This window comes from Cryptomeria japonica, chromosome 6 (genome assembly GCF_030272615.1).
Source record: "Cryptomeria japonica chromosome 6, Sugi_1.0, whole genome shotgun sequence".
Classification (NCBI taxonomy): Eukaryota; Viridiplantae; Streptophyta; class Pinopsida; order Cupressales; family Cupressaceae; genus Cryptomeria; species Cryptomeria japonica.
In genome coordinates this window covers 286243718-286271147 of record NC_081410.1, presented here as the reverse complement: position 1 = coordinate 286271147, position 27430 = coordinate 286243718, and positions in this window count along the sequence as shown.

Genomic DNA, 27430 nt, shown 5'->3' with positions numbered 1-27430 from the left:
CAGTAAAAATAGGAGCCCTCCGTTCTCTATGAACTAGATCCTCATATAGCTACTTGTAGTACTCAACCACCATGGTCATGTACCATATCTCCCTTAGCATGTCTCTCATAGGGGTACTGGCTATCGCTCTTTATAGTCTCTTTGCAAGCTACTCATCTTGACCTAGGCGCTCTATCACCATATCCAGCTCTGGAGTAATTTGCATAATCTGATGCTGCTGAACTAGCACCTGTGCTTGCAACTCTCACACTGTAACATGCAATGATCGAATCTATGAATCATGTCAATGTGATGGTACCCTGATCTATACTGGTAACTAGGTGGTAACACTACCTATCCCTATCCTAGGCCCCATGGAGGTAACACATCTGATCTCCTCCACTGGGTCAGCTGCCTAAACTCCTCTAAGCCACCCACAACTACTATCACCTTACCTTCTCTGCCAACCCCACCTTCTCTAAGAACCAAACCTTCCCTATCTCCATCACCAACTGATCATCTGACTAATCCAATCCTCCCTCTATCCCCTCCATCTCCTCTCCTCTCCTCCCTCCATCCCCTACTCCCTTCCTCCCTCCATGCCCTCCTCCTCTCCTCCCTCAATCCCCTCCTCCAATCCTCCCTCTATCTCCTCCATCCCCTCCTCTATCTCCCCATCTCCCTCTACCACCTCCCCTCCCATCTCCCCCATCATCTCCTCCATCATCCCCATATCCCTCCTCTATCTCCTCTCCCTCCTCTCTCTATCTCACTAGCCTCTCTGGCTGCTCATCCTCATCATTGTCAAAGGTAGGAATCATCTCTACTAGATTTGAGATCCATTCCATGGCATGTGCCATGAAGTATGCTCCAAAATCCTTCGTCATCCCAACATTGACCACTCCAAACCCATAATCCCAAATTTGTCTGACCAAATGCATATACTCCTCCATAGCCACTACACTATCAACAGTCAGACCCCACTCTAGCACATCCTATCTCTGACGAGCATATAAACATGCTCCCTATGGTATACCCTACTGTCGACCATACTACCACTGAACATGGCTATGCAAGAACTTCTCAATGATAAAAGGCATCCTCCCAATCAGGTATCTTGACATATAAACATAGGGCATCTCTAGCCCATTCCTAGCCCATACCTCATAGTCCATATATGGTCTCTAGATGACCGTATCAATATCATCCAACACCCTCCTCCAAAGCTCTAGCTTGCCCATCTTACGCAAGACAACTATACCTATGTACCCATATGCATAGGTTTGACCAATTGGCCTATCCCTATCTACAAGTGGCCTCACTGCAGGAATGTGCTCCCAAGCCCGCACCTGTAATAATGTAACCCCAAATGATAAACTCATGTATCCCAAATACACTACCTAGTAGCTCCCTATATAGGTGTGCTAACATACAAGATCCCCAAGTGAACCTGCATCCCTGTGTCACCATGTTTTCCAACACCAATCCCCAACCCACTGCTAGTCCCTTTGACCTACGGTCGGGACACAAGAATCCACCTACAAAACTTGTCAGTATAGAGGGTAGTGGAGCATAGTCAAAATCTATAAACTCCTTCCAAGGGATCTGATATCTACAAATCTGATCATCATGGAATATCTGGCGAAGAGCCTCTGTCCCATCCTCCTTCGTCTTCTCATATGGAAATAATGCCCCAATCACTGGAATCTGTAGAATCCAATAATAGTCCTCTGGAGTGACTGTTACCTTGCCAATAGCCAAATGAAAGGTGTTCATGTCACTGTGCCACCTATCTGCCAAAGTTGTTAGCAAACCCCAGTTAATGACATACTGAGGCATGTCCAAAAAAGAGGATAAACCACACCTCTCAATAACATCTCTATCCACCTGTGTCAAGCGCAGAATCAAGGACCATGGTCTCAGAAATCTTTCTCGCGACTAGAGTATGCCAAGCTATGCCTGCAAAACAACAAATGTCCAACATCAATTCCCATATCTATCTGATATATCCAATCAAAAAATCAACTTGAAACAATGAAGCATTAAATCAAGTTCCATATCAAAGATCAAATTCCATATCAAAGATCAAATCCCATATCAAAATCAATCAAGTTTCATATCAAAGATCAAATTCCATATCAAAGATCAAATCACATATCGAAATCAATCAAGTTCCATATCAAAATCAATCAAGTTCCATATCAAATCAAATCCCATATCAAAATCAATCAAGCACCATATTGAGAAATCAAATCAAAGACCCATAACACAAGCACCATATCAAGAAATCAAATCAAAGATACATAACGCAAGCAACTCAAAATATCATATCAGGAACCATATCAAAAATCATGAATTGGAACTCATATCGGACATCAAATTCAATTGCAAGGAAAAAATCAAAGATCTATATCGAAATAAAATCCGGATCCTCATAAAAAACAAACACTCAATCTAACAATCCATATGAAATGCAAAATTCAAAGTGGCAAAATCTGATATTAAGACAATAGGCATGACCTTGAAGCAGCTCAACAGGCAATTATTCACCCCTAAAAAATCCCCCTCATCTATTTTTCCCCCGCAACACAATCTTCCCAATCCTCTCTAGTTATTTTTCCTACTCACGTGCCAAAGTGCCCTTCCCATTAGCTAAGCTGCCACCCATGCACTAGCTAAACTTGGTTATGCACTAAGACCTTTACCCTATGTGCTAAACTATCCCTATGTGCTAACCAAATCCTCCATCACACTAAGCTAAAAACCCTATGTGCTAAGTTAACCCTACATGCTACCCTATGCACCGCATGCACATACCTATTAGCCCTATGTGCTAGATCTCTCTATACGCTACCCTAAACCTATGACACATTGCAAACCGACTCCCAAATGCTACCCTAGCTAAACAACCCTATGCACTAAAGTTTGTATCGTATGTGCTAGGAAAGAAACCCTACATGCTAAAACGCAAAAATTGGAAGCAAAAAATTAAAAAACGTGACTAAAATTGACAAAACAAAAAGCAAACAGGGTAAAATTAAGATGACTTACAGGTGGACCATACGCGGCAGGCCTCCAGTATCGTTGAACACGCTCAAAATGGTGAGAAGCATAAGGAATCGACATTTTCTCTTTATGTGGTATCTCAAAAGTATTTCATCAGATCTTGCATCAAACTTTCCCAAGTCTTCCTCATCTCTTCTGATGTAGAACTTTCTTCCCAAGATTCTGAGATATTTTATTGTAGGTCATCTACCATCCTATAGCTCATAAGGTGTCTTTGTATGATTCACACTCACTTGTACCTTGTTAAAATGTAGACAATAATAAGCAGATATCTTTAATAAACATTAGGTTCATTAGTATCTATAGTTATAGCTGTAGACGTATAAAAATGACCACTTTCCTAAGTGAATATTTAATATTCAATTTAACCTCATTCCTCTATTTAATTAAATTTTGTTTAATTAAATTATTCACATTCATCTATTTGAATAAATAAGCTATTCAATTTATTTAATTAAATTCACCGAAGCCTTTCATAGCCTTTAATTAAATAAATCATTTTATTTAATTGATTCCTCTTTCTCCCCTTTTAATTAAATTTACATTTAATTGAATTGTTCATTGCAAATAAATAAATCTAATTTATTTATCTAAATCCCCCACTTGTATTTATGCAAGTTGCATCTATTTTTAGTTGAAATAAAGTAATTTTTTTAAATTAAAATTCCCCTCCATTCACTTGCATTCTCCTACATCTCCCACTTGCCTCTCTAAACCCCCTTCTAGATTCTTCTAATCCCTTCCAATTTAGCCTAACCCATCCCCTAAATATTGTCACATCCCTAAACAAAGGGAAGTCACTTCTCAAACCTTCAAAGTCTTTGAAAACCATTAAAGGCTTTATGTCTTCAACAAGTTAACCTTGAAAGTCTTGTAAACCATTAATGGTCAACTCAACCCTCTTGCATGATTAGAGACTTTCTCTCTAACTCAACCTTCATCTAACCTAAGGGTCTCATCAAGAATTCATTGCTTTGACCATGGTTATTCCTTTAACCCTTGCACAAGACTTTATCCTTTGGGTAAAATCTTTATCCAATGGATAACCCTTACCCCCTAGGGTAACCATGAGTTCTTCTCAACCATTTAATTCTTCTTGAATCTCCTCTTAAGCAGTCTTATGTTGAGAATTGTCACCATTTCATTGGTGAAAATTGTAAACATGGATTGATAACATTCAATCCTTGCCCTTGGTAAGATCATCCAATCTTGACCATCCATTGCCTTGTTTTTCCTATAAATAGAGCTCTCATTCCTCCATTTTCATATCCAAGTCTTTAGTATCAAACTTATAGACATTTTAGTAAGAAGCTAACCTAAATCATTTTAATCAAGCATTTAGCCTCTCTTTGATAGAAATAATCTTCATAGCATCTTAAATAAGCATTTGCATTATCACATAATAATCATGGTAGACTAGTATAGCATGCTAGGATAGTTTTGTTTCTAATCCTTTCATTTTGTTATCATATCTATGTTGGTTTAAATCATGTTAGACTTAATATCATGCATAACTAGGAATGCATCCATGCTAGATTGATCACCATGTTTGTCAAAATTGTGTTTTGATGCTATCAGCTTGAGAATTGGGACTTGTGTCGTGAAACCTTGTTGTGCCTTTAAACATTGATTTGGGTGTTTTGAAACTGGTGCTTTCGAGCCACATGCTTCAAAATGAGTTTCTAAGAGCATGATGTGCATCAAAATCATGTTTTGACACTACAGGCTCTGGAATAGGGACTTGCATCTCGAAAGCTTGTTGTGCCTCCAAACACCAATTTTGATGCTTCGAAACTGATGATTTTGAGGCATAAGCTCCAAAACAAGGTTCTAAGAGCATGATGTGCGTCAAAATCAAATTTTGATGCTACCGGCTCCAGAATCAGGACTTGCATCTTGAAACCTTGTTGTGCCTCCAAACATCAATTTTGATGCTCCAAATTGGGGCTTTTGAGGTACAATTTCTAAAACAAGGTTCTAAGAGCACAATGTGCATCAAAATTAAATTTTGATGCTACTAACTCTAGAATTAGGACTTGCATCTTGAAACCTTGTTGTGCCTCCAAACATTAATTCTGATGCTCAAAAACTGGGTGTTCCAAGGAGCAAGCTCCGAAATGAGCTTCTAAGAGAATGATATGGGTCAAAATGCAATTTTGACGATACAGGCTCTAGAATAAGGACTTGCTTCTTTAAACCTTGTTGTGCCTCCAAACACTGATTTTGATGTTCCAAAATTGGGGCTTTCAAGACACAGGCTCCGAAATGAGGTTCTAAGAGCACGATGTACATCAAAATTGCATTTTGACTCTACCAACTCTAGAATAGGGACTTGTGTCTTGAAAGCTTGTTCTACCTCCAAACACCAATTTTGATGCTTCAAAACCGAAGATTTTGAAGCATAAGATCCAAAACAAGGTTCTAAAAGCACGATGTGTGTCAAAATCAAATTTTGATGCTACCGGCTCCAGAATCAAGACTTGTTTCTTGAAACCTTGTTGTGCCTCAAAACATTGATTTTGATGTGCCAAAATCAAGGCTTTCAAGGCACAATCTCCGAAGTGAGGTTCTAAGAGCATGATGTACATACAAATTTCATTTTGACTCTACCCACTCTGGAATTGGGACTTGTGTCTTGAAACCTTGTTGTGACTCCAAACACTAATTTTTATGTTCCAAAAATGAGGCTTTTGAATCACAACCTCCGAAATGAGGTTCTAAGAACACCATGTTTGTCAAAATCGTGTTTTGATGCTATCAGCTTGAGAATTGGGACTTGTGTCTTGAAATCTTGTTGTGCCTTTAAACATTGATTTCAGTGTTTTCAAATTGGAGCCTTCGAGCAACATGCTCTGAAATGAATTTCTACAAGGTTTGGAATAGGGACTTGCATCTCGAAAGCTTGTTGTGCCTCCAAAAACCAATTTTGATGCTTCGAAACTGATGATTTTGAGGCATAAGCTCCAAAACAAGGTTCTATGAGCACGATGTGCATCAAAATCAAATTTTGACACTACCAGCTCCAGAATCAAAACTTGCATCTTGAAACCTTGTTGTGCATCAAAAAATTGATTTTGATGTGCCAAAACTGGGGCTTTTGAGGCACAATTTCTAAAACAAGGTTCTAAGAGCACAATGTGCATACTGGCTCTAGAATCGGGGCTTGCATCTTGAAACCTTGTTGTGCCTCAAAACATTTATTTTAATGCTCTGAATCTATAGCTTTTGAGGCACAAGCTTTGAAGTGAGCTTTTAAGAGCACAATGTGCGCCAAAATTAGATTTTGACGCTACTGAGGTTCTAAGAACACCATGTTTGTCAAAATCATGTTTTGACGCTATTTGCTTGAGAAACGGGACTTGTGTCTTGTAACCTTGTTGTGCCTTAAAACATTGATTTTGATGTTTTGAAACTAGACCTTTCGAGCCACATGCTGCAAAATGAGGTTCTAAGAGCACGATGCACATCAAAATCCCTTTTTAACACTACAGCTCTGAAATAGGCACATCAAAATCAATGTTTTGAGGCACAACAAGGTTTCAAGAAGTAAGTCCCTATTCCAGAGCCAATAGCATCAAAATTCCATTTTGACGCACATCATTCTTTGAGAAGCTCATTTAAAAGCTTGTGCATCAAAAGATTCAGTTTTGGAGCATCAAAATCAATGTTTGGAGGCACAACAAGGTTTCAAGATGCAAGTCCCGATTCTAGAGTCAATAGCATCAAAATCTGATTTTGGTGCACATCGTGCTCTTAGAACCTCATTTCAAAGCTTGTGCCTCAAAAGCCCTGGTTTCGGATCATCAAAATCAGTGTTTTGAGGCACAACAAGGTTTCAAGATGCAAGCCCCTATTCTAGAGCCAGTAGCATCAAAATTCAAGTTTGATGCACATTGTGCCCTTAGAACCCTGTTTTAGAAATTGTGCCTCAAAAGCCCCAGTTTTGGATTATCAGAATTGATTTTTGGAGTCACAAAAAACTTTCAAGATGCAAGTCCCAATTATAGAGTCAATAGCGTCAAAATCTAATTTTGGCACACATCATGCTCTTAAAACCTCATTTGAAGCTTATGCCTCAAAAGCCCTAGATTCAGAGCAACAGAATCAATATTTTGAGGCACAACAAGGTTTCAATATTGAAGCACCGATTCTAGAGCTAGTAGCATCAAAATTTAATTTTGATGCACATTGTGCTCTTCGAAACCTGTTTCAAAAATTGTACCTCAAAAGCGCCAATTTTAAAGCATCAAAATCGATGTTTGGAGGCACAACAAGGTTTCAAGATGCAAGTCCTGATTTTGGAGCCAGTAGCGTCAAAATTTGATTTTGATGCACATCGTGCTCTAAGAACCTTATTTTGAAGCTTATGCCTCAAAATCATCAGTTTTGAAGCATCAAAATTTGTTTTTGGAGGCACAACAAGCTTTCGAGATGCAAGTCCCTATTCCTTAGCCTGTAGTGTCAAAACGTGATTTTCATGCACATCGTGCTCATAGAAACTCATTTCGGAGCATGTGGCTCGAAAGCACCAGTTTCAAAACACCCAAATCAATGTTTAAAGGCACAACAAGGTTTCAAGACACAAGTCCCAATTCTCAAGCTGATAGCATCAAAACATGATTTTGACAAACATGGTGTTCTTAGAACCTCATTTCGGAGGTTGTGACTCAAAAGCCTCATTTTTGGAACATAAAAATTAGTGTTTTGAGTCACAACAAGGTTTCAAGACACAAGTCCCAATTCAAAAGTCAGTAGAGTCAAAATGCAATTTTGATGTACATCATGCTCTTAGAACCTCATTTCAAAAATTGTGCCTTGAAAGCCCTGATTTTGGCACATCAAAATCAATGTTGAGGCACAACAAGGTTTCAAGAAACAAGTCCCTATTCTAGACCCAGTAGGGCCAACATTCCATTTTGATGCACATCATTCTTTGAGAAGCTCATTTCATACCTTGTGCCTTGAAAGACTTAGTTTTGGAGCATCAAAATCAATGTTTGGAGGCACAACAAGATTTCAAGATGCAAGTCCTGATTCTAGAGTCAATAGCATCAAAATCTGATTTTGGTGCACATTGTGCTCTTAGAACCTCATTTCGAAGCTTGTGCCTGAAAAGCCCTGGTTTTGGATCATCAAAATCAGTGTTTTGAGGCACAACAAGGTTTCAAGATTCAAGCCCCTATTCTAGAGCCAGTAGCATCAAAATTCATGTTTGATGCACATTGTGCACTTAGAACCCTGTTTTAGAAATTGTCCCTGAAAAGCCCCTGTTTTGGAGCACCAAAATAGATTTTTGGAGTCACAACAAAGTTTCAAGATGCATGTCCTGATTTTAGAGTCAATAGCATCAAACTCTGATTTTGGCGCACATCGTGCTCTTAAAACTTGATTCAAAGCTTGTGCCTCAAAAGCCCCAGATTCAGAGCATCAAATTAATGTTTGGAGGCACAACAAGGTTTCAAGATGCAAGTCCCGATTCTGGAGTCGGTAGTGTCAAAATTTGATTTTCATGCACATCGTGGTCTTATAACCTTGTTTTGGAGCTTCTACCTCAAAATCATCAGTTTCGAAGCATCAAAATTTGTGTTTGGAGGCACAACAAGCTTTCGATATGCAAGTCCCTATTCTGGAGCCTGTAGTGTCAAAATGTGATTTTGATGCACATCGTGCTCTTAGAAACTTGTTTCGAAGCATGTGGCTCGAAAGCACTAGTTTCAAAACACCCAAATCAATGTTTAAAGGCACAACAAGGTTTCACGACATAAGTCCCAATTCTCAAGCTGATACCATCAAAACACGATTTTGACAAACATGGTGTTCTTAGAACCTTATTCTGGAAATTGTGACTCAAAAGCCTCATTTCTGGAACATAAAAATTAGTGTTTGGTGTCACAACAAGGTTTCAAGACACAAGTCCCAATTCCAGAGTGGGTAGAGTCAAAATGCAATTTTGATGTACATCATGCTATTAGAACCTCATTTCGAAGATTGTGCTTTGAAAGCTCTCATTTTGGCACATCAAAATCAATGTTTTGAGGCACAACAAGGTTTCAAGAAACAAGTAACTATTTCGGAGCCAGTAGCATCAAAATTCCATTTTGATGCACATCATTCTTTGAGAAGCTCATTTAAGAGCTTGTGCCTTGAAAGACTCAGTTATGGAGCATCAAAATCAATGTTTGGAGGCACAACAAGGTTTCAAGATGCAAGTCCCGATTCTACAGTCAATAGCATCAAAATCTAATTTTGGTTCACATCGTGCTCTTAGAACCTCATTTCAAAGCTTTTGCCTCAAAAGCCCTGGTTTTAGATCATCAAAATCAGTGTTTTGAGGCACAACAAGGTTTGAAGATGCAAGTCCCTCTTCTAGAGCCAGTAGCATCAAAATTCAAGTTTGATGCACATTGTGCCCTTAGAACCCTGTTTTAGAAATTGTGCCTCAAAAGCCCTAGTTTTGGAGCATCAAAATCGATTTTTGGAGTCACAACAAAGTTTCAAGATGCAAGCCCCAATAATAGAGTCAGAATTTCAAGACACAAGTCCCAATTCAAGATTGGGTAGAGTCAAAATGCCATTTTGATGTACATCATGCTCTTAGAACCTCATTCCGGAGATTGTGCCTTGAAAGCCCTGATTTTGGCACATCAAAATCAAAGTTTTGAGGCACAACAAGGTTTCAAGAAAAAAGTCCCTATTCCGGAGCCAGTAGCGTCAAAATTCTATTTTGACGAACATCATTCTTTGAGAAGCTCATTTCAGAGCTTGTGCCTCGAAAGACTCAGTTTTGGAGCATCAAAATCAATATTTGGAGGCACAACAATGTTTCAAGATGCAAGTCCTAATTCTAGAGTCAATAACATCAAAATCTGATTTTGCTTCACATCATGCTCTTAGAACCTCATTTAAAGCTTGTGCCTCAAAAGCCCTGGTTTCGGATCATCAAAATCAGTGTTTTGAGGCAGAACAAGGTTTCAAGATGCAAACCACTTTTCTAGAGCCAGTAGCATCAAAATTCAAGTTTGATGCACATTGTGCACTTAGAACCCTATTTTAGAAATTGTGCCTCAAAAGCCCCAGTTTTGGAGCATAAAAATCAATTTTTGGAGTCACAACAAAGTTTCAAGATGCACTTCCCAATTATAGAGTCAATTGCGTCAAAATCTGATTTTGGCGCACATCGTGGTCTGAAATCCTCATTCAAAGCTTGTGCTTCAAAAGTCTCTATTCTGGAGCCAGTAGCGTCAAAATTCCATTTTGATGCACATCATTCTTTGAGAAGCTCATTTTAGAGCTTGTGCCTCAAAAGATTCAGTTTTGGAGAATCAAAATCAATGTTTGGAGGCACAATAAGGTTTCAAGATGCAACTCCCGATTCTAGAGTCAATAGCATCAAAATCTGATTTTGGTGCACACTGTGCTCTTAGAACCTCATTTCGAAGCTTGTGCCTCAAAAGCCCTAGTTTCAGATCATCAATATCAGTGTTTTGAGGCACAACAATGTTTCAAGATGCAAGCCCTATTCTAGAGCCAGTAGTGTCAAAATTCAAGTTTGATGCACATTGTGCCCTTAGAACCCTGTTTTAGAAATTGTGCCTCAAAAGCCCTAGTTTTGGAGCATCAAAATCGATTTTTGGAGTCACAACAAAGTTTCAAGATGCAAGCCCCAATAATAGAGTCAGAATTTCAAGACACAAGTCCCAATTCAAGATTGGGTAGAGTCAAAATGCCATTTTGATGTACATCATGCTCTTAGAACCTCATTCCGAAGATTGTGCCTTGAAAGCCCTGATTTTGGCACATGAAAATCAAAGTTTTGAGGCACAACAAGGTTTCAAGAAAAAAGTCCCTATTCCGGAGCCAGTAGCATCAAAATTCTATTTTGACGAACATCATTCTTTGAGAAGCTCATTTCAGAGCTTGTGCCTTGAAAGACTCAGTTTTGGAGCATCAAAATCAATGTTTGGAGGCACAACAATGTTTCAAGATGCAAGTCCTAATTCTAGAGTCAATAACATCAAAATCTGATTTTGGTTCACATTGTGCTCTTAGAACCTCATTTAAAGTTTGTTCCTCAAAAGCCCTGGTTTCGGATCATCAAAATCAGTGTTTTGAGGCAGAACAGGGTTTCAAGATGCAAGCCACTTTTCTAGAGCCAGTAGCATCAAAATTCAAGTTTGATGCACATTGTGCACTTAGAACCCTATTTTAGAAATTGTCCCTCAAAAGCCCCAGTTTTGGAGCATAAAAATCAATTTTTGGAGTCACAACAAAGTTTCAAGATGCACTTCCCAATTATAGAGTCAATTGCGTCAAAATCTGATTTTGGCGCACATCGTGGTCTGAAATCCTCATTCAAAGCTTGTGCTTCAAAAGCCCCAGATTTAGAGCATTAGAATCAATGATTTGAGGCAGAACAAGGTTTCAAGATGCAAGCCCCGATTCTAGAGCTAGTAGCATCAAAATTTTAATTTTGGTGCGCATTGTGCTCTTAGAACCCCATTTCAGAAATTGTGCCTCAAAAGCCCCAATTTTGGAGCAACAAAATCGATGTTTCGAGGCACAACAAGGTTTCAAGATGCAAGTCCTGATTCTGGAGTCGATAGCATCAAAATTTGATTTTGATGCACATCATGCTCTTAGAACCTTGTTTTGGAGCTTATGCCTCAAAATCATCAGTTTCGAAGCATCAAAATTAGTGTTTGGAGTCACAACAAGCTTTCGAGATGCAAGTCCCTATTCCGGAGCCTGTAGTGTCAAAACATGATTTTGATGCACATCGTGCTCTTAGAAACTCATTTCGGAGCATGTGGCTCGAAAGCACTAGTTTCAAAACACCCAAATCAATGTTTAAAGGCACAACAAGGTTTCAAGACACAAGTCCCAATTCTCAAGCTAATAGCATCAAAACACAATTTTGACAAACATGGTGTTCTTAGAACCTCATTTCGGAGGTTGTGACTCAAAAGCCTCATTTTTGGAACATAAAAATTAGTGTTTGAAGTCACAACAAGGTTTCAAGACACAAGTCGCAATTCCAGAGTGGGTAGAGTCAAAATGCAATTTTGATGTACATCATGCTCTTAAAAACTCATTTCGGAGATTGTGCCTTGAAAGCCCTAATTTTGGCACATCAAAATCAATGTTTCGAGGAACAACAAGGTTTCAAGAAACAAGTCCCTATTCTAGAGCCAGTAGCATCAAAATTCCATTTTGACGCACATCATTCTTTGAGAAGCTCATTTCAGAGTTGTGCCTCGAAAGACTAAGTTTTGGAGCATCAAAATCAATGTTTGGAGGCACAACAAGGTTTCAAGATGCAAGTCCTGATTCTAGAGTCAATAGCATCAAAATTTGATTTTGGTGCACATCATGCTCTTAGAACCTCATTTCAAAGCTTGTCCCTCAAAAGCCCTTGTTTCAGATCATCAAAATCAGTGTTTTGGGGCACAACAAGGTTTCAAGATGCAAGCCCCTATTCTAGAGCCAGTAGCATCGAAATATAAGTTTGATGCACATTGTGCCTCAAAAGCCCCAATTTTCGAGCATCAAAATCATTTTTTGCAGTCACAACAAAGTTTCAAGATGCAAGTCCTGATTATAGAGTCAATAGCATCAAAATCTGATTTTGGCGCACATCGTGCTCTTAAAACCTCATTCAAAGATTGTGCCTCAAAAGCCCCAGATTCAGAGCATCAGAATCAATGTTTTGAGGCACAATAAGGTTTCAAGATGCAAGCCCTGATTCTAGAGCCAGTAGCATCAAAATTTAATTTTGATGCACATTGTGCTCTTAGAACCCTGTTTCAGTAATTGTGCCTCAAAAGGCCCAATTTTGGAGCATCAAAATTGATGTTTGGAGGCACAACAAGGTTTCAAGATGCAAGTCCTGATTCTGGAGCCGGTAGTGTCAAATTTTGATTTTGATGCACATCGTGCTCTTATAACCTTGTTTTGGAGCTTATGCCTCAAAATCAACAGTTTCAAAGCATCAAAATTGGTGTTTGGAGGCACAACAAGCTTTTGAGATGTAAGTCCCTATTCCGTAGCCTGTAGTGTCAAAACATTATTTTGATGCATATCGTGCTCTTAGAAACTCGTTTCATAGAATGTGGCTCGAAACCACCAGTTTCAAAACACGCAAATCAATGTTTAAAGGCACAACAAGGTTTCAATATAAAAGTCCCAATTCTCAAGCTAATAGCATCAAAACACGATTTTGAAAAACATTGTGTTCCCTAGAACCTCATTTCGGAGGTTGTGACTCAAAAGCCTCATTTTTGGAACATAAAAATTAGTGTTTGGAGTCACAACAAGGTTTCAAGACACAAGTCCCAATTCTAGAGTGGGTAGAGTCAAAATGCAATTTTGATGTACATCATGCTCTTAAAACCTCATTTCGAAGATTGTGCCTTGAAAGCCCTGATTTTGGCACATCAAAATCAGTGTTTTGAGGTACATCAAGGTTTCAAGAAACAAGACCCTATTCCGAAGCCAGTAGCGTCAAAATTCTATTTTGATGGACATCATTCTTTGAGAAGCTCATTTTAGAGCTTGTGCCTCGAAAGACTCCATTTTGGAGCATCAAAATCAATGTTTGGAGGCACAAGAAGGTTTCAAGATGCAAGTCCGGATTCTAGAGTCAGTAGCATCAAAATTTGATTTTGGTGGACATCATGCTCTTAGAACCTCATTTCAAAGCTTGTGCCTCAAAACCCCTGGTTTCGGATCATCAAGATCAGTGTTTTGAGGCACAACAATGTTTCAAGATGCAAGCCCCTATTCTAGAGCCACTATCATCAAAATTCAAGTTTCATGCACATTGGGCCCTTAGAACCTTGTTTTAGGAATTGTGCCTCAAAAGCCCCAGTTTTGGAGCATCAAAATTGATTTTTGGAGTCACAACAAAGTTTCAAGATGCAAGTCCCGATTATAGAGTCAATAGCATCAAAATCTAATTTTGGCACACATCATGCTCTTAAAACCTTATTCAAAGCTTGTGCTTCAAAAGCCCCAGATTCAGAGCATCAGAATCAATGTATTGAGGCACAACAAGGTTTCAAGATGCAAGCCCCAATTCTAGCGCCAGTAGCATCAAAATTTAATTTTGATGCACATTGTGCTTTTAGAACCTTGTTTCAGAAATTGTGTCTCAAAAGCCCCAATTTTTGAGCATCAAAATCGATGTTTGGAGGCACAACAAGGTTTCAAGATGCAAGTCCTTATTCTGGAGCTGGTAGTGTCAAAATTTGATTTTGACGCACATCGTGCTCTTAGAACCTTTTTTTGGAGCTTATGCCTCAAAATCATTAGTTTCGAATCATCAAAATTGGTGTTTGGAAGCACAACAAGCTTTTGAGACTCAAGTCCCTATTACAGAGCCTATAGTATCAAAACATTATTTTGATGCACATCGTGCTCTTAGAAACTCATTTCAGAGAATGTGGCTCGAACCACCAGTTTCAAAATACCCAAATCAATGTTTAAAGGCACAACAAGGTTTCAATATAAAAGTCCCAATTCTCAAGCTAATAGCATCAAAACACGATTTTGACAAACATTGTGTTCCCTAGAACCTCATTTCGGAGGTTGTGACTCAAAAGCCTCATTTTTGGAACATAAAAATTAGTGCTTGGAGTCACAACAAGGTTTCAAGACACAAGTCCCAATTCTAGAGTGGGTAGAGTCAAAATGCAATTTTGATGTACATCATGCTCTTAAAACCTCATTTCGAAGATTGTGCCTTGAAAGCCCTGATTTTGGCACATCAAAATCAATGTTTTGAGGCACAACAAGGTTTCAAGAAACAAGACCCTATTCCGGAGCCAGTAGCATCAAAATTCTATTTTGATGGACATCATTCTTTGAGAAGCTCATTTTAGAGCTTGTGCCTCGAAAGACTCCATTTTGGAGCATCAAGATCAATGTTTGGAGGCACAAGAAGGTTTCAAGATGCAACTCTGGATTCTAGAGTTAGTAGTATCAAAATTTTATTTTGTTGCACATCGTGCTCTTAGAACCTCATTTCGAAGCTTGTGCCTCAAAACCCCTGGTTTCAGATCATCAAGATCAGTGTTTTGAGGCACAACAATGTTTCAAGATGCAAGCCCCTATTCTAGAGCCACTATCATCAAAATTCAAGTTTCATGCACATTGGGCCCTTAGAACCTTGTTTTAGGAATTGTGCCTCAAAAGCCCCAGTTTTGGAGCATCAAAATTGATTTTTGGAGTCACAACAAAGTTTCAAGATGCAAGTCCCGGTTATAGAGTCAATAGCATCAAAATCTAATTTTGGCACACATCGTGCTCTTAAAACCTTATTCAAAGCTTGTGCTTCAAAAGCCCCAGATTCAAAGCATCAGAATCAATGTTTTGAGGCACAACAAGGTTTCAAGATGCAAGCCCCAATTCTAGCACCAATAGCATCAAAATTTAATTTTGATGCACATTGTGCTTTTAGAACCCTGTTTTAGAAATTGTGTCTCAAAAGCCCCAATTTTGGAGCATCAAAATCGATGTTTGGAGGCACAACAAGGTTTCAAGATGCAAGTCCTGATTCTGGAGCTGGTAGTGTCAAAATTTGATTTTGATGCACATCGTTCTCTTAGAACCTTGTTTTGGAGCTTATGCCTCATAATCATCAGTTTCGAATCATCAAAATTGGTGTTTGGAAGCACAACAAGGTTTCAAGATGTAAGTCATGGTTCTAGAGCCGGTAGCGTAAAAAATTGATTTTGACGCACATCATGCTCTTAGAACCTTATTTTGGAGCTTATGCCTCAAAATCATCGATTTTGAAGCATTAAAATTTGTTTTTTGAGGCACAACAAGCTTTTGAGAGGCAAGTCCCTATTCCAGAGCCTGTAGTGTCAAAACGTGATTTTGATGCACATCATGCTCTTAAAAACTTGTTTTCGAGCATGTGGCTCGAAAGCTCCAGTTTCAAAACACCCAAATCAATGTTTAAAGGCACAACAAGGTTTCAAGACACAAGTCCCATTTCTCAAGCTGAAAGAATCAAAACATGATTTTTACAAACATTGTGTTCCCTAGAACCTCATTTCGGAGGTTGTGACTTAAAGGCCTCATTTTTGGAACATGAAAATAATTGTTTGGAGTCACAATAAGGTTTCAAGACACAATTCCCAATTCCAGAGTGGGTAGAGTCAAAATGCAATTTTGATGTACATCATGCTCTTAGAACCTTATTTCGGAGATTGTGCCTTGAAAGCCCTGATTTTGGCACATCAAAATCAATGTTTTGAGGCACAACAAGGTTTTAACAAACAAGTCCCTATTCCAAAGCCAGTAGCGTCAAAATTCCATTTTGACACACATCATTCTTTGAGAAGCTCATTTCAGAGCTTTTGCCTTGAAAGACTCAGTTTTGGAGCATCAAAATCAATGTTTGTAGGCACAACAAGGTTTCAAGATGCAAGTCCTTATTTTAGAGTCAATAGCATCAAAATCTTATTTTGGCGCACATCATGCTCTTAGAACCTCATTTCGAAGCTTGTGCCTCAAAAGTCCTTGTTTTGGATTATCAAAATTAGTGTTTTGAGGCACAACAATGTTTCAAGATGCAAGCCCCTATTCTAGAGCCAGTAGCATCAAAATTCAAGTTTGATGCACATTGTACCCTTAGAACCCTGTTTTACAAATTGTTCCTCAAAAGCCCCAGTTGTGGAGCATCAAAATGGATTTTTGGAGTCACAACAAAGTTTCAAGATGCAAGTCCCGATTATAGAGTCAAAAGCGTCAAAATCTGATTTTGGCGCACATCGTGCTCTTAAAACCTCATTCGAAGCTTGTGCCTCAAAAGCCCCAGTTTTGGAGCATGAAAATTGATGTTTGGAGGCACAACAAGTTTTAAAGATGCAAATCCTGATTCTGGAGCCGTCAGCATCAAAATTTGATTTTGACGCACATCGTGCTCTTAGAACCTTGTTTTGGAGCTTATGTCTCAAAATCATCAGTTTCGAAGCATCAAAATTGGTGTCTGGAGGCACAACAAGCTTTCGAGATGCAAGTCCCTATTTCGGAGCCTGTAGTGTCAAAATGTGATTTTGATGCACATCGTGCTCTTAAAAACTCATTTCGGAGCTTGTGGCTTGAAAGCACTAGTTTCAAAACACCCAACTTAATGTTTAAAGGCACAACAAGGTTTCAAGACACAAGTCCCAATTCTTAAGCTGATAGCATCAAAACATGATTTTGAGAAACATGGTGTTCTTAGAACCTCATTTTGGAGGATGTGACTCGAAAGCCTCATTTTTGGAACATAAAAATTAATATTTGGAGTCACAAAAAGGTTTCAAGACACAGGTCCCAATTCCAGAGTGGGTAGAGTCAAAATGCAATTTTAATGTACATCATGTGCTTAGAACCTCATTTCGGAGATTGTGCCTTGAAAGCCCTGATTTTGGCACATCAAAATCAATGTTTTGAGGCACAACAAGGTTTCAAGAAACAAGTCTCTATCCCGGAGCTAGTAGTGTCAAAATTCCATTTTGACACACATCATTCTTTAAGAAGCTCATTTCAGAGCTTGTGCCTCGAAAGACTTGGTTTTGGAGCATCAAAATCAATGTTTGGAGGCACAACAAGGTTTCAAGATGCAAGTCCTGATTCTAGAGTCGGTAGCATCAAAATTTGATTTTGACGCACATCATGCTCTTAGAACCTTGTTTTGGAGCTTATGCCTCAAAATCATTAGTTTCGAAGTATCAAAATTAGTGTTTGGAGTCACAACAAGCTTTCAAGATGCAAGTCCCTATTCTGGAGCCTGTAGTGTCAAAATGTGATTTTGATGCACATCATGCTCTTAGAAACTCGTTTCGGAGCATGTGGCTTGAAAGCACTAGTTTCAAAACACCCAAATCAATGTTTAAAGGCACAACAAGGTTTCAAGATACAAGTCCCAATTCTCAAGCTAATAGCATCAAAACACAATTTTGACAAACATGGTGTTCTTAGAACCTCATTTTGGAGGTTGTGACTCAGAAGCCTCATTTTTGGAACATAAAAATTACTGTTTGGAGTCACAACAAAGTTTCAAGACACAAGTCCCAATTCTAGAGTGGGTAGAGTCAAAATGCAATTTTAATGTACATCATGTGCCTAGAACCTCATTTCAGAGATTGTGCCTTGAAAGCCTTGATTTTGGCACATCAAAATCAATGTTTTGAGGCACAACAAGGTTTCAAGAAACAAGTCCCTATTCCGGAGCCAGTAGCATCAAAATTCCATTTTGATGCACATCATTCTTTGAGAAGCTCATTTCAGAGCTTGTGCATTGAAAGACTCAGTTTTGGAGCATCAAAATCAATGTTTGGAGGCACAACAAGGTTTCAAGATGCAAATCTTGATTCTAGAGTCAATAGGATCAAAATATGATTTTGGTGCACATCATGCTCTTAGAACCTCATTTCGAAGCTTGTTCCTCAAAAGCCCTGGTTTCAGATCGTCAAAATCAGTGTTTTGAGGCACAACAAGGTTTCAAGATGCAAGCCCCTATTCTAGAGCCAGTAGCATCAAAATTGAATTTTGATGCTACTGGCTCTAGAATAGGGGCTTGCATCTTGAAACCTTGTTGTGCCTCAAAACATTGATTCTGATGCTCTGAATTTGGGGCTTTTGAGGCACAAGCTTCGAATGAGGGTTTAACAGCACAATGTGCGCCAAACTTGAATTTCGATGCTACTGGCTCTAGAATAGGCACTTGCATCTTGAAACCTTGTTGTGCCTCAAAACACTAATTTTCATGATCTGAAACCAAAGCTTTTGAGGCACAAGCTTCGAAATGAGGTTCTAAGAGCACGATGTGCACAAAAATCAGATTTTGATACTATTGAGTCTAGAATCAGGAGTTGCATATTGAAACCTTGTTGTGCCTCCAAACATTGATTTTGATGCTCCAACACTGAGTCTTTCGAGGCACAAGCACAAGCTCTAAAATGAGCTTCTCAAAGAATGATGTGCATCAAAATGGAATTTTGATGCTACTCGCTCCAGAATAGGGACTTGTTTCTTGAAACCTTGTTCTGCCTCAAAACAATGCCTCGGAAGACTCAGTTTTGGAGCATCAAAACTAATGTTTGGAAGCACAACAAGGTTTCAAGATGCAAGTCAGGATTCTAGAGTCAATAGCATCAAAATTTGATTTTGGTATACATCGTGCTCTTAGAACCTCATTTCAAAGCTTGTGCCTCAAAAGCTCTGGTTTTGGATCATCAAAATTAGTGTTTTGAGGCACAACAAGGTTTCAAGATGCAAGCCCCTATTCTAGAGCCAGTAGCATCAAAATTCAAGTTTGATGCACATTGTGCCCTTAGAACCCTATTTTATAAAATTGTTCCTCAAAAGCCCCAGTTTTGGAGCATCAAAATAAATTTTTGGAGTCACAACAAAGTTTCAAGATGCAAGTCCTGATTATAGAGTCAATAGCGTCAAAATCTGATTTTGGCGCACATCGTGCTCTTAAAACCTCATTCGAAGCTTGTGCCTCAAAAGCCCCAAATTCAGAGCATCAGAATCAATGTTTTGAGGCACAATAAGGTTTCAAGATGCAAGCCCCTATTCTAGAGCTAGTAAACTTTGATGCGCATTGTGCTCTTAGAACTCTGTTTCAGAAATTGTGCCTCAAAAGCTCCAATTTTGGAGCATAAAAATTCATGTTTCGAGGCACAACAAGGTTTCAAGATGCAAGTTTTAATTCTAGAGACGGTAGAGTCAAAATTTGATTTTGACACAAATCGTGCTCTTAGAAACTTTTTTTGGAGCTTATGCCTCAAAATCATCGGTTTCGAAGCATCAAAATTTGTGTTTGGAGGCACAACAAGCTTTCGAGACACAAGTCCCTATTCCCGAGCGTTTAGTGTCAAAACATGATTTTGATGCACATCGTGCTCTTAGAAACTTGTTTCGGAGCATGTGGCTTGAAAGCCCTAGTTTCAAAACAACCAAATCAATGTTTAAAGGAACAACAAGGTTTCAAGACACAAGTCCCAATTCTCAAGCTGATAGCATCAAAACATGATTTTGACAAACATTGTGTTCCCTAGAACCTCATTTCGGAGGTTGTGACTCAAAAGCCCCATTTTTGGAACATAAAAATTAGTGTTTGGAGTCACAACAACGTTTCAAGACACAAGTCCCAATTGCAGCGTGGGTAGAATCAAAATGCAATTTTGATGTACATCATGCTCTTAGAACCTCATTTTGGACATTGTGCCTTGAAATCCCTAATTTTGGCACATCAAAATCAATGTTTTGAGGCACAACAAGGTTTCAAGAAACAAGTCCCTATTCCGGAGCCAGTATTGTCAAAATTCCATTTTGACACACATCATTCTTTGAGTAGCTCATTTCAGAGCTTGTGCCTCGAAAGACTCAGTTTTGGATCATCAAAATCAATGTTTGGAGGCACAACAAGGTTTCAAGATGCAAGTCTAGATTCTAGAGTCAATATCATCAAAATCTGATTTTGGTGCACATCGTGCTCTTAGAACCTCCTTTTGAAGCTTGTGCCTCAAAAGCCCTGATTTCAGATCATCAAAATCAATGTTTTGAGGCACAATAAGGTTTCAAGATGCAAGCCCCTATTCTAGAGCCACTAGCATCAAAATTCAAGTTTGATGCACATTGTGCCCTTAGAACCCTGTTTTAGAAATTGTGCCTCAAAAGCCCCAGTTTTGGAGCATCAAAATCAATTTTTGGAGTCACAACAAAGTTTCAAGATGCAAGTCGCGATTATAGAGTCCATAGCATCAAAATATGATTTTGGTGCACACCATGCTCTTAAAACCTCATTCGAAGCTTGTGCCTCAAAAGCCCCAGTTTTGGAGCATGAAAATCGATGTTTGGAGGCACAACAAGTTTTAAAGATGCAAATCCTGATTCCGGAGCCGTCAGCATCAAAATTTGATTTTGACGCACATCGTGCTCTTAGAACCTTGTTTTGGAGCTTATGCCTCAAAATCAACAGTTTCAAAGCATCAAAATTGGTGTTTGGAGGCACAACAAGCTTTCAAGATGCAAGTCCCTATTCCAGAGCTTGTAGTGTCAAAACGTGATTTTGATGCACATCGTGCTCTCAGAAACTCATTTTGAAGCATGTGGCTCAAAAGCTCCAGTTTCAAAACACCCAAATCAATGTTTAAACGTACAACAAGGTTTCAAGACACAAGTCCCAATTCTCAAGTTGATAGCATCATAACACTATTTTGACAAACATTGTGTTCCCTAGAACCTCATTCCAGAGGTTGTGACTCAAAAGCCTCATTTTTGGAACATAAAAATTAGTGTTTGGAGTCACAACAAGGTTTCAAGACACAAGTTCCAATTCCAGAGTGGGTAGAGTCAAAATGCAATTTTGATGTACATCATGCTCTTAGAACCTCATTTCAGAGATTGTGCCTTGAAAGCCCTGATTTTGGCACAACAAAATCAATTTTTTGAGGCGCAACAAGGTTTCAAGAAACAAGTCCCTATTCCAGAGCTAGTAGCATCAAAATTCTATTTTGACGCACATCATTCTCTGAGAAGCTCATTTCAGAGCTTGTGCCTCGAAAGACTCGGTTTTGCAGCATCAAAATCAATGTTTGGAGGCACAAAAAGGTTTCAAGATGCAAGTCCTGATTCTAGAGTCAATAGCATCAAAATCTGATTTTCTTGCACATCGAGCTCTTAGAACCTCATTTCAAAGTTTGTGCCTCAAAAGCCCTATTTTCGGATCATCAAAATTAGTGTTTTGAGGGACAACAAGGTTTCAAGATGCAAGCCCCTATTCTAGAGCCAGTAGCATCAAAATTCAAGTTTGATGCACATTGTGCCCTTAGAACCCTATTTTAGAAATTGTGCCTCAAAAGCCCCAATTTTGGAGCATCAAAATCGAGTTTTGGAGTCACAACAAAGTTTCAAGATGCAAGTCCCGATAATAGAGTCAATAGCATCAAATTCTGATTTTGGTGCACATCGTGCTCTTCAAACCTCATTCGAAGCTTGTTCCTCAAAAGCCCCATATTTAGAGCATCAGAATCAATGTTTTGAGGCACAACAAGGTTTCAAGATGCAAGCCTCGATTATAGAGCCAATAGCATCAAAATTCAATTTTGATGCACATTGTGCTCTTAGAACCCTATTTCAGAAATTGTGCCTCAAAAGCTCTAGTTTTGGAGCATCAAAATTGATGTTTGGAGGCACAACAAGGTTTCAAGATGCAAGTCCTAATTCTGGAGCTGGTAGCATCAAAATTTGATTTTGATGCACATGGTGCTCTTAGAAGTTTGTTTTGGAGCTTATGCCTCAAAATCATTGGTTTCAAAGCATCAAAATTGGTCTTTGGAGGCACAACAAGCTTTCGAGATGCAAGTCCCTATTCCGGAGCCTGTAGTCTCAAAACTTGATTTTGATGCACATCGTGATCTTAGAAACTCATTTCGGAGCATGTGGCTCGAAAGCACCAGTTTCAAAACACCCAAATCAATGTTTAAAGGCACAACAAGGTTTGAAGACACAAGTTCCAATTCTCAAGCTGATAGCATCAAAACATGATTTTGACAAACATGGTGTTCTTAGAACCTCATTACGGAGGTTGTGACTCAAAAGCCTCATTTTTAGAAAATAAAAATTAGTGTTTGGAGTCACAACAAGGTTTCAAGACACAAGGCCCAATTCTAGAGTGGGTAGAATCAAAATGCAATTTTGATGTACATCATGCTCTTAGAACCTTATTTCAAAGATTGTGCCTTGAAAGCCTTGATTTTGGCACATCAAAATCAATGTTTTGAGGCACAATAAGGTTTCAAGGAACAAGTCCCTATTCCGGAGCCAGTAGCATGAAAATTCCATTCTGATGCACATCATTCTTTGAGAAGCTCATTTCAGAGCTTGTGCCTCGAAAGACTCAGTTTTGGAGCATCAAAATCAATGTTTGGAGGCACAACAAGGTTTCAAGATGCAAGTCCCTATTCTAGAGTCAATAGCATCAAAATCTGCTTTTGGTGCACATCGTGCTCTTAGAACCTCATTTCAAAGCTTGTGCCTCAAAAGCCCTAGTTTCGGATCATCAAAATCAGTGTTTTGAGGCATGCATAAGATCCAAAACAAGGTTCTAAGAGAACGATGTGTGTCAAAATCAAATTTTGATGCTACCCGGCTCCAAAATCAGGACTTGCATCATAAAACCTTCTTGTGCACCAAAATCAGATTTTGACGCTACAAGCTCCGGAATAGGGGCTTGCTTCTTTAAACCTATTGTGTCTCCAAATATTGAGTTTGATGTTCCAAAATCAGTTATTTCAAGGCACAAGCTGCGAAATGAGGTTCTAAGAGAACGATGTACATCAAAATTACGTTTTGATGCTATAGGCTCCAGAATAGGGACTTGCATCTTGAAAGCTTGTTGTTCCTCCAAACACCAATTTTGATGCTTTGAAACCGAAGATTTTGAGGCATAAGCTCCAAAACATTCTAAGAACACGATGTGCATCAAAATCAAATTTTGACGATACCGGCTCCAGAATCGATTTTGATGCCCCAAAACTGGGGCTTTTGAGGCACAATTTCTAAAACAGGATTCGAACATCATAGTGGGCATGAAATTTGAATTTTTATGCTGCTGGTTCTAGAATCGAGGCTTGCATCTTGAAACCTTGTTGTGCCTCAAAACACTGATTTGACCATGATGTACACCAAAATTAGATTTTGATGCTATTGACTCTAGAATCGGGACTTGCAACTTGAAACCTTGTTGTGCCTCCAAACATTGATTTTGATGCTCGACACAATTTCTAAAACAGGGTTCTAAGAGCACAATGTGCATCAAAATTAAATTTTCATGCTACTGGCTCTAGAGTTGGGGCTTGCATCTTGAAACCTTGTTGTGCCTCAAAACATTGATTCTGATGCTCTGAATCTGGGGCTTTTGAGGCACAAGCTTTGAATGAGGTTTTAAGAGCATGATGTGCACCAAAATTAGATTTTAACGCTATTGATTCTATAATCAGGACTTGCATCTTGAAACTTTGTTGTGACTCCAAAAATCGATTTTGATGCTCCAAAACTAGGGCTTTTAAGGCACAATTTCTAAAAAAAGGTTCAAAAAACACATTGTGAGGCATAAGCTCCAAAACAAGGTTCTAAGAGCACGATGTCCATCAAAATCAAAATTTGACGCTACCCGGCTCCAGAATTAGGAATTGCATCTTGAAACCTTGTTGTGCCTCCAAACATCATTTTCGATGCTCCAAAATTGAGGCTTTTGAGGCACAATTTCTAAAATAGGGTTCTAAGAGCACAATGTGCATCAAAATTAAATTTTGATGCTACTGGCTCTAGAATTGGGGCTTGCATCTTGAAACCTTGTTGTGCCTTAAAACATTGATTTTGATGCTCTAAATCTATAGCTTTTGAGGCACAAGCTTCGAATGAGGTTTTAAGAGCACGATGTGTGCCAAAATCAGATTTTGACACTATTGACTCTATAATCGGGGCTTGTATCTTGAAACTTTGTTGTGACTCCAAAAATCGATTTTAATGCTCCAAAATGTAAGGAAGTAAAGTAGCGGAAACAACTTCCTACACTAACCTTGAGAGGAGGGTAATGCAAAACTTTTTCAGATCATTACAACAGTTACAGAAAATAGAAATAGATATAATAGCATTCATACCACAACACAGTGATTTACGTGGGGAAAACCCTTTTAGGAGAGAAACCCCACACTCCAAAAGCAACTCAATATTTTATTCAGCAATCAAAACAGATTACAACATACTTGCAGAGCAAGCTCTTCGCAAGAGTACCACTAATCAGAGATTCAAAGGCAACTCAATAGCCATAAGACTCTTACACACAACCTCTATCTCACACACCTCATAAATAGGAGATACAATACAGGAAACTGTCAAACGGTATTACAAAACCATGGGCGAAAACCACCCAATAAGGTGTAGCCGACCTTATCTCCCTTCTAGATGCCCTATGACATGTTAAAGCACACATCAACATGTGTCGCTCCCTTTTACAGCTCATTTATGTATCCGATACAAATTATTTTTCCTATTTCAGGAGTACAAACTTCCGGAGGCCATAACTTGAGAACCGGGTGTCCGATTGACGAACCGTTTGAAGCGCCGGAAAGCTTGCGAAGTGCTTTGCCGGTTACAGCCACTTTTCAGGGTGTTTCAGAGCCTCTAAAGTCCCCAAAATTAAGTTTAAACATTTTATTGCACCCCTCCAAGATGAAAACTTTAATATCTTCAAAACTAGCTATGACCTTGCGACGCAAGTTTACCGGAATGCTTATCTAGCCAACTAGAAGCTTCAGGGAGAGTTTCACACCATTTCGTGCTCAAATGAAAACTTACTATAAATAGTAACCTCGCATAAATGCAAGGTTGAGACACCATTTTTCCCAACACAAAACTGGGGCTTTTGAGGCACAATTTCTAAAATAGGGTTCTAAAGGCACATTGTGCATCGAACTTGAATTTTGATGGTACTAGCTCTAGATTAGGGGCTTGCATCTTGGGACCTTGTTGTGCCTCAAAACAATTATTTTGATGATCTGAAACCATGGGTTTTGAGGCAACCTCATTTTTGGAACATAAAAATTAGTGTTTGGAATCACAACATGGTTTCAAGAGACAAGTCCCAATTCCAGAGTGGGTAGAGTCAAAATGCAATTTTTATGTACATCATGCTCTTAGAACCTCATTTCAGAGATCATGCCTTGAAAGCCCTGATTTTGGCACATCAAAATAAATGTTTTGAGGCACAACAAGGTTTCAAGAAAAAAGTCCCTATTCTGGAGCTAGTAGTGTCAAAATTCCATTTTAACGCACATCATTCTTTGAGAAGCTCATTTTAGAGCTTGTGCCTCGAAAGACTCAATTTTGGAGCATCAAAATTAATGTTTGGAGGCACAACAAGGGTTCAAGATGCAAGTCCTGATTCTAGAGTCAATAGCATCAAAATCTGATTTTGGTGCACATCGTGCTCTTAGAACCTCATTTCGAAGCTTGTGCCTCAAAAGCCCTATTTTCGGATCATCAAAATTAGTGTTTTGAGGGACAACAAGGTTTCAAGATGCAAGCCCCTATTCTAGAGCCAGTAGCATCAAAATTCAAGTTTGATGCACATTGTGCCCTTAGAACCTTGTTTTAGAAAGTATGCCTCAAAAGCCTCAGTTTTGGAGCATCAAAATCGAGTTTTGGAGTCACAACAAAGTTTCAAGATGCAAGTCCCGATTATAGAGTCAATAGCGTCAAAATCTGATTTTGGAGCACATCATGCTCTGAAAACCTCATTCAAAGCTTATGCCTCAAAAGCCCTAGATTCAGAGCATCAAAATCATGTTTTGACACTACCGGCTCTAGAATAGGGACTTGCATCTTGAAATCTTGTTGTCCCTCCAAACACCAATTTTGATGCTTTGAAATCGAAGATTTTGAGGCATAAGCTCCAAAACAAGGTTCTAAAAACATGATGTGCGTCAAAATCAAATTTTGATGCTACTGGCTCTAGAATCAGGACTTGCATCTTGAAACCTTGTTGTGCCTCCAAACATCGATTTTGATGCTCCAAAACTAGGGCTTTTGAGACAATTTCTAAAATAGGATTTTAAGAGCACAGTTTACATAAAAATTAAATTTTGATGCTACTGGCTTCAAAATGAGGTTCTAAGAGCACGATGTGCTCCAAAACCAGATTTTAAAGCTATTGACTCTAGAATTAGGACTTGCATCTTGAAACCTTGTTGTGCCTCCAAACATTGATTTTGATGCTCAAAAACTAGGTCTTTCAAGGCAGAAGCTCTTAAATGAGCTTCTAAGAGAATGATGTGCGTCAAAATACAGGCTTAGAAATAGGAACTTGCTTTTTGTAACCTTTTTGTGCATTTATGATGTTCCAAATTAAGGGATTTCAAGGCACAAGCTCTGAAATGAGGTTTTAAGAGCACAATGTACATCAAAATTGCATTTTGATGCTAGGAAATGAGGTTCTAAGAGACTGATGTGCGTGAAAATGGAATTTTAATGCTACAAGCTCCAGAATAGGGACTTGCTTCTTTAAACCTGTTGTGTCTCCAAACACTGATTTTGATGTTCCCAAATCAGTGATTTCAAGGCACAAGCTACCAAATGAGGTTCTAAGAGCATGATGTACATTAAAATTATGTTTTGACGCTATAGGCTCCGGAATAGGGACTTGCATCTTGAAAGCTTCTTATGCCTCCAAACACCAATTTTGATGCTTTGAAACCAAATATTTTGAGGCATAAGCTCCAAAACATTCTAAGAACATGATGTGCATCAAAATTAAATTTTGACAATACTGGCTCTAGAATAAGGACTTGCATCTTGAAACCTTATTGTGCTTCCAAAC